Here is a 14,957-nt window from a genome sequence, read left to right on the forward strand (position 1 = left end):
CGCATCCAAAACGCCTCGGCCCGCCTCATCCTCGACGTACCCCGCAACAGCCACATCTCCGCACACCTGAGACACCTGCATTGGCTCCCAGTCAGCAAAAGGATCACCTTCCGTCTTCTCACCCACGCACACAAAGCCCTCCACAACAAGGGACCGGAATACCTCAACAGACGCCTCAGCTTCTACGTCCCCACCCGCCCCCTCCGCTCCGCTGGCCTCGCACTTGCTGCCGTCCCTCGCACCCGCCGCTCCACGGCGGGTGGGAGATCTTTCTCCTTCCTGGCGGCCAAGACCTGGAACTCCCTCCCCACCAGCCTCAGGACCACCCAGGACCACTCCGCTTTCCGGAGACTCCTAAAGACTTGGCTGTTCGAGCAGCGATAACCCCCCCTTTCCCCCCTAGCGCCTTGAGACCCGCACGGGTGAGTAGCGCGCTTTATAAATGTTAATGATTTGATTTGATTTGATTTGACAGCCTATAACAAATAAAAAGCAAGCAAATGTGACTTGCAAACCACAAAGCCAATGTTAAGCACTGCGAGGAATGAATCCCCAGGGAAGATTTCCGAATGTCCCCAAGATGCCGTTAGCAAACCAGTAGTCTTCGACCTAAAAAATGTCCAGTCCCGTCCTGGAGTACACAACTGAGACTATACCAAATAGTCTGAAAGAGGATGGTTTCTCCAGCGGCTCATCGCAGCGAACGACGAACCAGCCAAGTCATGAGTTGGTCATGGCCACCTGCCATTCTTCAGTATAGTCAGCAGCGTACAGCTCTTCTGCCAATCACAAGATGGTCTTTTGTCTCTCCCTGAAGGCACTGGTGTCCGGAACCCTCGGCTCCATCGCCAACCACAACATGTTTGCGCTCATTGGGGCCTGACGCACTGCGTTACTATAGGCACTGAGTCGGTGACGCCAGGTGGCCCGTTCTTCCGTTTCGGAAGAAGTTACTTCCGGTTAAAATTTCAACTCTGCAGGCGAGTACAAGAAAGGAGTAAAAGCAAGCAAAACCGAGCCGGGAGTTGGGATTACGGATATCAGGGGCCGGGACCGCAGCAAGCTATCTCTACAGTGCAGGAAGGAGGTGAGACCTGCGCGGTAGACACTGCGACTCTGAATGAGGAGGGGAGGGCTGAGACTGTCAGGTTGCTGCCGTGCCTTTATTCTCCGGCGACTTCTGCCCTCGACATAAGACTCACGCCACCACCATTACTGTTAGTGCCCGTAGGGTTGGGTCTGAGGCCAGACTGCGGCTCTCGGGCAGGCGCCATGTTGTAAAGTAATAGCCATGTAAAATGTTGCAAGGGAGGAGAGCTGGTCGTCAACGGGCGCGTTCAGAGCAGCCTCTGCCTTACCTAGCCTGCTGTCATCAGCGGCTTTATTAAGCGCCTCCATATTCTCTGTTGGAAAGAGAACCAGATGTTTAGCCTTGACACCACGTTACTGCTCTTATAATCCGTTTCGTTTTTCCTCTGCACCTCGTTTGTGGGGTAGCCTGCCTCCCAGACACAATGGTCCCCCCCCCCCCCCCCCCCCAAGATTATTAAACTGAAAGGCAGAGCTGTGTAGCAGTACCAGAACGAAGAAATAATTAAAATATACGGAAATGCACTGTAAAAAGGACGCCACTGGAAAGCTAGACTCCCTAAAATCCCTGATATGGTTTAGATTCGTGTTTTATAGGTAAATTTAAATTAGAATTTTAGCTACGGCTCCTTATTAGGGAGTGAGGAGCGTTGCAGCCTCTAGTCTCTGCACTTGAAGACAAAGAATAATACTGGTTTGTATATATCTTGTTGGAAAAAACATTTTTTACCACTAGATCTGAATATTTTCTCAATCGTATCCCTTTGGTCTTTTTTTATAGTATATTTCAAGGAATCTCTGGTGCAGAGCTCTAATTTTACCAGAAAACAGCAGACCAACCGCAGCTGCTGTAGGAAATGCGGATACCCACATTACTCGAAGGACTAAATGTGGGAAGATGGTGTCCGGAAGTGCACAATCGCGGGAGTAGAACCTTTACTGATGAAATGACTTCTCTGTGCACATTATGATTTTCTTTGCATTAATTGAACAGGTGGGGTACTTTGCTTGTAGTGTACACCACACACAGTCTTTGTATCGGACTCTTACAATTTCAATTTAAAAGAGTAAAATATGCAATGGGAGATAAAAAAAAAAAAAACACCCCTTTTAACATTTTCTTTTTTCTCACCTCATCTTTATCAAACATCAGTGGTGAAAGTATCTTGGAGAATCATCGCTACTGATTAAATCCTATAACACGTTTAATGTTCTACTCGTGAACACAGGCATTGCTCACTTGCGTGATCTTCTTCTAGGGTTGTTCAAAGATTTTGTTAAGAATCCTTTATCACAGATAACATTTTAGTAAAAATGTGCTCGCCTTTTGCGGAAAGTACTTACTCGTTAAACAAATTACGTCTGGCCTTTCAGAATTGCTTTCGCAAAACGCATTTGCATCCTCCTTAAAGTACTTTGGTGTTTACCCGGGATCACTGGGACATGACCTTTAATACAAATACAGGAAAGCATCTCTGTATCAGTTTCCAGATCAGCGCTCGACTGACGACACCCGTGCCTTTCTTGTATTCCATGTAACCTTTCTCCCGACACCCGTGCCTTTCTTGTATTCCATGTAACCTTGCTCCTTCTTGCTTGTAATACAACAAAAAATTGATTGTTTTTGTCTTAAATGGTACATATAGACTGACACACTGGCAACGCCGAGAGCCAGTTGACCTCTTAATTAACTCTAAACCTGGTACCTGTTGCACGGGTTAGTCTCTTACCATGTTGCCTTATTTATCACTCTTTTAGATTTATACAAGCAATTTGTCAATTCCGTATTATAGAAATTGCGCAAAGTGACATAAGCAATACAAGGTTTAAAGTAAATTGTTAAACAATTTTTATGGAAATCACAAAGCAAGTAATATAGTCTATTTGTGATTCTGTCTGGTGACTGCATTTAAACATTTACTTTCGTTCTCTTGTTTCAACTGGTATAAAATGTACGAAAGCTAATATTCAAATGAATGACACAGTTAGTATATGTACAGACCGACTTATCGTAAGAATATGATCACATTGATTCTAAACGCTAACATATATATATAAAAAAAAAGTTGCCGCTAACATATATATAAAAAAAAAAAGTTGTTTTTAGGGGTGAGTGCAAAGCGCTACATCCCCAATACTAATCTCTCTTTGGCCTTCCAACCACGCCCATGTCACTTCAGTCACTTTCATTTGTTCGTGGGCTTGCCTTTTAAAATCCGCCTGCTTTCATTTGTGAAAGGCATGCATACGTCATGCCTTTTCCGGTATTTAGCCCACCTACACAGCACCGGTAAACTACTAAAAACATACAAGGCTCGATGTTTTCAGCAAGGTTTCCGGACTACTTTATCTGTTTTTTTTTCCCACTCAGCACGATCGCACTCGGTTTTTCCGTTTTCAATTTCAGCACGAGGTTAGGAGTATACAACACTAATAGCTCTAACTCGAGCAAATGCAAGACCTGTTGCATTGAATATTCTTGTTTTTATTATGTAGCGGTGTATGTGACTCTGGCTTTGTTTTAGAAACTATTTATGAAAAACTTTATGTACCGTGGTGGGCGGGGCTTGATCAGCTCTAACAATGAGAATTCATTTGTATGGAAAGCTTGTCTTTAGCCTAGTTCGTGCGCGCACACACACACATATATATATATATATATATATATATATATATATATATATATATATATATATATATATATATATATATATATATTCTGCTTAGATGGGGAGGTTTCGTCTCCAAAATGGTGTCTTAAATGACATTTGTTATATTCTTTTATGGTATGTTTGTTGACGAAATAAGATCAACAACATATCTGACTATTTTCTTAACGCTCTGGTTTAGGATCTTGTGTTGCATAAACGAAGTCCGAGGTTAGTTTTCCGACATTTGACTTTCCTGCCCATGGATGCCTGAACTTGAGTGCACCAACGCTTGAACATGGAAGTCGGTTGTTGTAGCACCGTCCAACCTTACTCGACTCTCTTGTTGATGTGATGTCATTTATTTCTACATTATTAACAGTCATGGAAGTGTTTCAGGGACGCAGTGGTAATTTGAACCTAATTTCAGTCTTTAGAATATTACACACAAGTTCTGCATTAAACAAGAGACCCTTTATGGTTAAAAAGATTTTATTTCAACATTTTTAATTGTTGTTTTATCACATGAAAAGTAATCACACTGAATATGATTAGTACAGTACTGAGGCGTGTTGAAAAACATGAAAATAATGTGAACATTTCTATCATATCAAGACACGTATCGACCTACACCTACGAGCTGCACTGTGAGGGTTTGGAGTAGATTAACTTGCATCTGGAGTTTCTTGCGAAAAAACATATTGCATGTCTGTTTATAGAAAAGAGATTCTCTCTCTTTCTATATCTATCTATCTATCTATCTATCTATATATCTCTCTCTCCACAGGACTGGAGACGGCAGCAGCACGTTTTTCTGCCAGGTTATGTTGAAAGACTCTTGGACAGCATCTGTACTATTAATCTGGGTTGAAAACCTCTCCAGATTTACTGGTGGTTATAACAATAAATTAACCCCTCTCATTTTCTGTGAGGACTGTGTTGACATAATCATATGAACCGTTCGGAGGACTGGGGGACCGATGTAGATGGAGAGATGGGTGACAACCCTTTATGAATGTGTGACTACAGGGCTGGCCCCCTTGGGAACACCTTGAAGCGATGTTTGAATTGAGCATTAGTACTCAAATGGAGTTGTGCCATTTCTGGGGAAAAAAAGTGCGCTAAGGGCAAAGGGTAGATGCGCCTGTCTTAGGGAGCTGGTGCCATAAAGGAATAGGTCCTGAAGAAAGCCACATTGCCCCTGTTGGGGCACACACAAGTCTGGCTGAAACATGTTGACCTTAAATTAGATGTAGGAGTACATTAGATATCCTTATACGTCATGCACTGTTTTTAGGGTCGAGCCTGCGTATCGCTTGCGAGACGCTGTAGTAGTTCGAAAAGGGCTCGGAGCCCCGTCCATGTCACGTCAGTGTCTTTCATTGGTTTGTGGGCTTGCCTTTTTAAAATCTGCTTGCTTTCATTAGTGGAAGGCATGCATAGGTCATGCCTTTTCTGGTCGTTAGCCCTTCTCGAGCGCAGCGACCAAGTACTGAAAACATACGAGGCTTGCTGTTTTCCATCTGGTTTGTGGACTGCTTTTTTTCTCATTTTTCGCAGCGCGATCGCGCTCATTTTTTCGGTTTTTCCATTTAACGAGGCAAGAAAAGTCAGTTTGGGAGTTTACAACTGCTAATAGCTCTAACTCCGAGAAATGCGAGACCCGTTGCATTGCAAATGCTTGTTAATATTGTCAAGGGGCACGGTTAGTAAAGGTACACTAATAAGTGAGTGCCATGTAGACAATTTTAAATCACATTTTTTTTCTGTTTATGCACTAATCACTTCTTATGGGCACAAAATATCAACAACTAACCCGGTCCACTGTAATCGGGCATTGAAGTACACCCTGGAGGTGCTAGGCACCTGGGGTGGGACCCCTATGATGAAGCATGCCACCAACCAGGTTGGTGGGTGAGGGGCCTTTTTTTTAAGATGTAAAAAAGTCCTGTAACTCAGAGACAGGCGGCGTATAGGATCAAGAGGTGGCAACATGCCTGCTCTCATTCTTTTGGTTATGAGTTGACATAATCATATACATCACATAGTTGTACTAATAAGGTAGAAGTACGTCAGTACAGACTACACATTGGGTTATAACTTTTTTCTTGACCCTGGAAATGGCACCGGTCTCAGACTACTGTTGCACAAGGATTTTTTTTTTATCACTGTGAGGATATGACTTCTTTTGCATGACACTACCGTCAGGTTATAACATCTTCTGTATGTCACTACGGTGATAATGTGGCATCTTTTATACATTGGGGTCAAAAGGATGTGGTACATTTACGGGTCAAATGGATATGCTTTGTTTTTCCCTAGGAAGGTAAAGACCACCATGTTGTAAACCTAAGAAGCAGAAGGTCACCATATTTCAAGTAGGCCTAGAACAAAACAAAGCTCCAATAATGGACAAAATGGAGTCAGGCCACAGAGTTTAGTCAAGTCACTTCCCATATGAATGCCAAATCCATTTTGAAAATCTTAGGACATTTTGATTTGGCCCTTCATCGTGGACCTAGTCTCAGAGTAGACAACTTTGCCTATTGCCAAGTGCTCTTGTGTGGCCTGTTAGTAGAGTTTTTTTTTTTGCCACCTACCATAGACAACTTTACTTGTTGCCAAGTGCTCTTGTGTGACCTGGTGGTAGAGGGTGTTTTTTGCCACCTACCAGAGTAACTAATTTAAGACTCATTTTAATGACGTCATTAAAGTTTGCTTCACACATATTTGGGTACTGCTAGAATGACCATTTATCTTGACATTGATTGGATCTTTAAGTAGTTTATTTGTTTCATAAAATTCTTGTGAAGTGTTGCTAGGATTAGGAACTGTTGAAATGCTTTTTATGCACCTATTTCCAAACACATATTTGTTTACAGAGATAAAGATTTGGTGTGTGTTTCTGATATCTCCAAGAAAGAACTGACTCAGCAGGTGGAAGTCACTGAAGAACGAAATATATTTCCACTTTAGCCTTATGGCTTCTGTGGGTGATTCCCAGTTGATTTAGCGGTGACTGCTTTCCTCGCAGTATGTTAATTGGTGATGCTTTGTAAATGTAAGGGTGAGTGTGCTCACTTACTTGCACCCTCTCACAGTTCCACGTGGAAAGGTTACAATAAAAAGACAGCTGATGATGTGACCTATGCAAGTAAACCTTCAAAGAAAAGACCTGATTAACTGAGACAATAACACTAAAACAGTGGATTTGAGAGAGATAATCAAATGCCTTCCTCAAATACTTTCATTATAAAAGTACCATATTTAAAAATCGTTAGTCAGAACTTGTATTTCGAGTTTTAGAAAGCACCAGTAGCTGTGGAAACTGTCAGAAATAACTACAGGTGATTTTTAATTCTGAGGCATGAGTCTCGAGACTGTAAGAATGTAACTATTGTAACACAGCATACTCCAAGAAAGCACATAGTCAAACGAAGGCAGTGTCAATATGTAATTTGCATCTGTTTATAAATACATATATGAAGGGCCACTCAAATAATGCATTGCCGCAGTATTTTATGAATTATTGATTTGCTACACTTGCCTCAAATAATTATCTGCTGCATGGTTTTCAGATGTGACCAAACAGCGCCTCTTAGTTTAAAACTCAGTTGGATCAAAGGTTACTTTAAAATGCTGATACACGTTTCTGCACCATGAAATGGCCTTTGCAAAGGTTGACTGGTCACCTTTCAGGTGCTGAATGCTCTTTTTTTTTTTTTTGGGGTGTCAAAATGATACTAATGAGGTGAAATCATTCCTTTAACATGTGTATCAAGCATTGGCACAGCCAATAGGACTTACCTTTGGGACCTATTGGCTTTGCCACTCCACACGGGCTCCTGATGCCTTTCCTGACTGCTGTCCTCAAATTAGCTCAGTGTCTTGAATCCTAGTTCCTTTTGAGTTCATCAACTTGGTTAGCCAGTTTTTAGTATCTCTTTCCTAGCCATGCTAGTAATTTCCCAGCTTTGGGTTTGATTTAGAGTTTCGAGGATGGGATTTACTCTGACAGGGTGACGGAGTAAAGTAAAAGTATCCTGTCTCCCCAAGGGAGTACCCGTCAGCTAAATTTAGAGATGTCCGCTGGCACAGTGGTTCCTGTTTATGCAGACTGCTTCATCAGCCAGCATGCTGGAGCTGTATAGCAAACTTTCAGTGTTTGTTTTTTGAGGGGTTGGAGGGGGGAGGAAACAATGAGGGGGAGGAAACAATGAGCCCCTCCCCATGAGAGTTTTTTCCTATGTCATGGAGATCATTTTACAGTTTTAGCAGTTTACCTGGTGGCAATGGGCAGAGAAAACTTGGTGTTTGTTCGACCACTCTAAATAGGATGAGCGGACAAATGGCAAAGGCTCAGACAGCCGTTTCTTTGTCTGGCCCGATAGTCCTGTTGCTCAATGCGTAATATTTAGCCTGGAGTCTCTTCACTTGTTAAGTAGTGGCATTCAATTCTAGGCTTGTCCGCTTCAATCTCCTCTTCTTCCTTCTTTTTTCTTCTACCCAACTATCAGCAGGAATGTGGAATTTAATAAGATATCTACTTGTCCATGGGACAGGTTGTGTCTTAGATCTACTAAAAAATCTACTAGTCCCTTTGGTGCCATGTAGTGTGGCAACAAACTATGGCAGCAGCCGAATTATATAAGAGCTCTGAGCCTATCTGATTATGCCAATGCTAATACTATGGTAGTGTTTGAATACTAGCAATTTCAAGCCTTCCTGTAGATATTTCCTAATTTTTCCACCTTTCCACAGATCTGCATACTGGGGCTTAAGGAATCAATAACCAATAGTTCCAGGATTGGAATGCCTTTTGTTGCTTGCAGACCTAACTTGCATGTTTTAGGGATTTTCACAAGCTCTTCCCTAATCTTGTCCCATACTGGGAAAGGCTGATAATTCACTCCTGACAAGGGCAGAAGCAGAAGTTCTTCCAAGGTTGGGAACACAGTGGTTGGAGGAAAAGTGAACTTGTAAATGCTCAATAGATTTTCGCAAGAGAAAATCTGCACATGCATATTTTCTTGTGCTAAAATAAAGCTCTCAAATATTTTCTAGGAGTATGATTTCCTGGTCTTTTTCTGTAAGTTCTTATGAATCCACAAAAGCCAGTAATGCAAAGATATATACCATGGGTGCCCTTTTGTGACTTTCTGTAAGAATTGGGCCCCAATTAGGTCTGGTGTTCAAGGCATTTTGTTTTTATTAAAATTCTGTCTTTCTCTAGCCATCTGTCGGCTTGCTTTAGTGAAAGTGACTGCATTCTGCTCTTTTACAAGGAGCACATTAGCACACAGAGTATTTTTGTTCAGTGCCAGGAACTACTGTGACAAGTGTGCTTTTTTGAGACCCAAAAACTTTTTATTTTTGTCAATGTTTGTTACAATGGTGAGGGCCTGGAAGCTCCCACAGCAATAAAGTGTTACAAGAGCCAGGTAAAAACAAGACAAGCGGTGACAAAACCAAGAGACTGATTACTAATGTTGGATCAGTTGGCTTTACCAGTGCTAGTTTATTTTCATCTTTCCCATAATCTTGCAGAAAATTATTACACTGATACTTTCCATTATGAATATTTTTGGAAATACTAGCAGGCATCAGCACATTTGGCTAAATTTTGCTTCAAAGCAATAGTGCCTAAAATTTCACAGTAATTTAGTAAACCTTACAATGTTTAGAGTGCTCACCCAAAGAATAAAGGCTTTGCATTGGTGACCCATAAATACAAGTAAGAACTGTATTACCATATGGCAGAGGTTCCCAAACTGTGCGCCGCGGCTTCCAGGTGCGCCATTAAAGCCAGCCAGGGGTGCCGTGAAAAGATGCACTTTATGATACAATTATGTGCTGATGGTGCCAATTAATCTTATGACCTAATAGGAAATCAAATTTTAAAACTGTAAATTTATATAAGAATCGTTTTTTTGTTCATTCCTTTGTTACTGGAGTTCGTTAAATTGCACAAAAGTCACATAATTCAAATATACAAACAGATACCAACGCCCTAATTTGGCATTTTCATCGAGGACTATGCTAGTTCCATAGACAGCATTTCACAGGCTCAGACGCCACCTACTGGAGAGGGATTGAATATTTCATGTTAAACTACTTCATTTATTTCTGTATGATATACATAGCATGGTTATTTATTACCTAATGAACTTGGTTATTCCAATGCTCAGCATGTGGGCAACCTGCCGGTTGAGGGGGAAACTGCTTACATATATTTTGTTTTTTATTGAGCAAACACATTCCTGCGCATGGGTAACAATCCGCGTTTCTCAACTGAGAAAATTCCTCTGTGAGGTTAGCCCAGTTTGGGTCTATTGTTTAAAAAAAATCCAAATGTACACCCAAGTGTTGAAGAGTATTGTTTCTGCTTTACAAATTAAAGTTTTTTTTTTTTTTAATTAAACAATTGTTACATTTTAATTTTGTTATATGTATGAATATGGTACCTTCATCGGCTCCATCCCAATAAAGTTTTAGAGTGAAAAAAGGAACTACTCCAGAGGCCGGGCTTACATCCCCCCGCCCACCAAAAAAAAGTAACATAATGGGGAGCCATGGCCAGTGGCCAATAGGTCAGGGGAGCCGCGGGTCAAAAAACTTTGGGAACCACTGCCATATGGACACAAATATTACTTCAACTGCAGGCAGTTCCATTCCCTGTGAACTGGCAGCCAAAGGGTTTGTGCTGCAGAGGTTTGGGCCTACTTGTCCCATGGAGAAAAACATGAAAACTTGTTGTCCTTGACCCCAAACAATATGTCCTGGGCGTTGGGCTATAAGAATTCCACACCCCTGTATCAGTGATATAGCTTGGCTCCTAATAACAGTCTTGTATGTTTCCCATATCATTGCTATTTCCTCACCATGTGCTTTTTATTTTTATTTTTTTCCCCCTTAAAGTAATGGTCTATGGCTTTATTTAGTTCTCTCATTAATGTTTTGTCTCTTAGAAACTACTCCTCTATGTCCAACCATCATATGTCTTTACCTCGCATCCCAGGAATTCCATCCATAATGACAAGTGGTTTGAGATTCGCTTGGCATGGAATCTCACCTCCTGGAATCTACCCATGTGTCTCTCTAGTATGTGATCAAGTAGTCAAATCGAGAAAATTATTATGAGCCCCAGAATAGAATGACTTGTCTCGGTGTGCTGTGATAGGGGGATGTCATACTACATTATTTAATTGAAGCTAAGGGGCTGATAGCTATCTCTAGTACCGTCCATTGTGGTGCTAGGTTACTGTCACAGTATTGGGGCATAGTCCGGGATCCACAGTAGTAGTGAGCCAGTGGTGAGTAGGGTTGTACACTGCAGTTTCCAATATAGTGAACAAAGACTAAAAGTTATCCCATTCCAGATCCCGGTGAGAGCTACATGGCAGCCCTGGGTACCTAACCGTGTCCACTTCAATGTAATGCGTATTGTCACCAAAATATGCTGTCCCTCTCAGTTCTTATGTAAAGCCTAAAAGGACTAAGACCTTGTAACCCTCCTCATTCTCTTGATCAACAGTTGGATTCACTTGGATAACTCTCTCTTGAAGTAGGTCCACATCTGGATTATGTCTGTTGAGGTATTGATAAATCACCCCTTTTACGTTTTGCATTCCCTGGTTGGTCAACAGCAGTGATTTGCAGTGTGTGTCTCTACCCACACCTTGCCTATGGCACTCTACTGTGTAGAGATTGGTGTCATTAGGTTTGGATTCTTCGGTCATCGCTGCATGCAAGGCGGCTGGATGGCCACAGCACTCCTCCAGTTGTACGGTAAGCGCTCTTGGTTGTGTCTGAAATCTTGGGCACCTTCTTGCTTCCGATGGCAAAGTAGATGTTCTGGGTACCTGGGTCACAATCCACTGTGATTGACTTAAGCATGGCAGTCTTTTCTCCATGCCCCCTTCTTCATCCCCCACCACCTCACCTCTTCCCCCCCCCCCCCCCCCCCCCCCTGGTTTATCTGGGTTGTGAACAGCGGCACACAGGCCAACAACTTTCAGTTCACAAACTGCACATGGTGAGGGGCCTCTGTGATCACAGCAGTCTTTAATCTTCATGGTGGCCCCACCTGGCTTATGGAATCACTGACTTGAACAACACACCTACAGATTTACCCAACAGTGTGGGTGATTCGATGGGACCACGAATCTCATGCTTCGCTGAAGTCATCCACACTACAGGATTCCCACTAGACCTTGCTTCCTCTGGCACTACCCTCCTCCTCACAGGGTCCTCTGGTCTCAGAAGGCAGGCATATGCTTGTGCTCCATGGCAAGACATTTTGATTCTCCAGAGTGAGGGGACATCACCCAGCAGGGAGACTAGCAGACCTTGGTCTCCAGTCCTAGCCACAACTGCCAGAAGGTGTGCTGAGCTTCTCCACGTTGATGTACAGTTAGTCTGACAATTTGGGAGACTCAAGCTCCCCTTTTTATAGCCCATTTCTAGACATAAATGTGATTTAGTGTCTCAGTCTCTGAAATTCATACTTCCTCTGAAGTGCCCACTACTCTGCCCTGTCGTTCAGGAAGCAGACTGTCACAGCAGGAGCAACTCACATTCATTATAGCCCCACATCACAGGCCATGGGATTTAGTAGAGGATCACACCTGTATATCAGATTCACAGATGTATTCATAACAAAAGGTTACAAAGGCCCCTGCCCTGCTCTTTATAATTCCCTGTCCTCCAGTGTTTTTCTTATCAGCTCCATCATCTCTGACAGTGTGCCAAGGCCCCTCTGATCAGTGACATATCCAGCATCAAAAAGCCCTTTAGAAGTGGACAGGAGAGCCTGCCTCCCTCTTCCTCCATTGTGTGTCTTCCACCTAGCTCTTAGGAATGCAGGCAGTCTACATACCTGTCGAGGATGGCTCGACCACCAGAGTATGCTTTCCCAAGGCCTTGGGTCTCCAATATGAAACCCACACGCCTCAAAGTACTGCAGCACACATACATTGCAACACCTAAACATGTGTTGCACAGTACGACATACTAACATGATGTAGGCCAATGATGAGTAAGTTAACAGTAGCAGAACTTTACATGCATGGGCTAGTAGGCCCCACTCCAGTGACACAGGTGAAAAGACCTGTTAACTCTACTGATCAGTTATAAAAATAGAGTTCTGCCACCACCACACTCGTCTTCCATAATCTTTGGTAGGGACAGCCCATTATCATTATGAGAGTAATGCTTTGTGTGCCCCTCCTGGTCTAACAAGACGGCAGTCTGACACGGGACTAGTTGATGGCACTCACAAATGACCCGTGTTCACCCATGAACAAAAATTGGTGGCAGATGATATTGTATTCAGGGTAGGGTGCACATTTGTCACCTTGCAGGAGACTTATCTTAACAGTATGTAAAAGACCGACCTTCCCCTGGGTTCAGTGGTCGTGTCACTGTTCTCGTCTCATCAGCAGTGGTCAGGTGAACATGGCAAATATTTTGATACCTGCTGCCGCCGTGAACGTGTGGAAAGAAGAACCACATTCACATATCTAACGTGTGTGACGATGCCAGACAAAATATGCAGCCATTTCTTGACAGCAGCGTCTTGCCTCCGAGAAGTCCTTTCTTCCAGAGTAGAGCAGAAGTAAAGTACAAGAGGGAAATTCCGAAAATAATGCTTTGTCTTAAAATTGTGCATCTTGAAAAGGCTCCTGGCTGACAGCAGTTTGCATATGAATACCCATTTCCCCGCACTTCTGTTTTATCCTTTTGGTCTTTCTGCTAAGCATTTCCGTCTTCTTGCTCCCATGTCTTGGGCATGTCTTCTTCACTTTCTGTTTCTTTTTACTTCACAGCTTCTGCTAGGCTTGGTGACGGCTGCTTCCTCCCTGAACTCGATTAAGACATCCTGGTATTACTTCACGTTCCAGTGCTTAGCAGGTGTATGGGCACAATATTCCAAACACGTGCTAAGTTTGTTCCAGTAAAGGGAATGTTTGGCATTGGTACCAAAACATCTGTGGTGAAAGTCTTTGTGTCCCTGGAGGATATGCTACCCATCAGCGCAGGATACAAACTACATTTCCAATTATTCCCCTGAACTCGCACTATTGGGAACTGGCAGCAACCATTTGAAACTATAGGGCTTAATGTTCCTCATGATTCATACCATCCTTGCTAGGCAAGCAAGATACACTTTTGCTACAGCCAGAATCCTGATACCCAAACTTGTGAAACTTGGGCGATTGTTTATTTTCCTGAAAAACGTGTTGGAAACTAGACTGAACGCGGTAAAGTATTCAACCGGTTTTAAGTCATGAGTTGTTATAGTCTAAGGTACTGATTCCGGGTTACCTTGAAGAAATGTAGAACTACATTTTTGTTGCTCTTTAGTTGGATCCGACTAACATAAGAAAACGGAAAGGACCCTCTTCACTTTGATACTACTTATATATTCACTATGTGCATATTGCTTTTAAAGTAGTAGCTGGTGTTAAGGGAAGCAATAAGTGGTACCAGTTTAAGCTTCATAATTCTGATGAACGTTGTATTAGTTTTGCAAAGAAAAAATCTTGAATGCATATTGGCACTAGAGTGTGTTCCCTGTAAAACCAAAGGTAGTTTACCTCATCAAGAGAAGCGTGTGGGAGCATATCAAGGCTTGAATAGTACATTATATAGGTACGTTTCACCAATGTCCGAGTTTCACTAAACAGATATCTGAGGCCTAGAGGATTTCTGAAGGTATATAATTTCTACAGGGAGTGATAAATGGTTCAATACAGTGGTACTAAAGGTATTCATCTTGCCTTTAGATGTTCACTACAACCTGTAGACATCAGTGCCCTATAAAGTGCAAGTCAGAGTGGGGCCATCCAGGCCCTCTGTTTTTGGTGCTATTCCATTTTCTACAGCTAAACCGCAAATTGTTATTTTGTATAGTTCAGTGTGGGTATGGAGGTGTGCAGAAGAATTAATCATTCCTCTTGGGTCCCGACAACAAGGTTAGCACTTTCAGACAATTTTATACACATGAAATTTGTCTCTTGTTTATTAGTGCAGGTAATAAGACCTCTATGCCTGAGTGCACCATAAGTCACCATCAACCACCAGCTTCTGGTCACAAAATAGGTTGGTGTAAGGAAATGGCTCCCTGTTGCAATTACCCCCCACTTTTTGCCTGATACTGACTTGACTGAGAAGTGTGCTGGGACCCTGCTAACCAGGCCCCAGCACCAGTGTTCTTTC

At 42.6% G+C, this 14,957-nt stretch overlaps 1 protein-coding gene across 1 annotated transcript in view; it reads left to right on the forward strand.

The window, feature by feature from the left end:
• The first annotated feature begins 923 nt into the window (after positions 1 to 923).
• Positions 924 to 14,957, forward strand: part of LOC138282666 (activated RNA polymerase II transcriptional coactivator p15) — an 80,020-nt gene continuing 65,986 nt past the window's right edge. Inside the window, exon 1 of the mRNA XM_069220478.1 lies at positions 924 to 1,087. The gene's annotated coding sequence lies outside the window, so the exon portion shown is untranslated. The remainder of the gene's footprint in view (positions 1,088 to 14,957) is intronic.

This window comes from Pleurodeles waltl, chromosome 1_1, assembly GCF_031143425.1.
Source record: "Pleurodeles waltl isolate 20211129_DDA chromosome 1_1, aPleWal1.hap1.20221129, whole genome shotgun sequence".
Classification (NCBI taxonomy): domain Eukaryota; kingdom Metazoa; phylum Chordata; class Amphibia; order Caudata; family Salamandridae; genus Pleurodeles; species Pleurodeles waltl.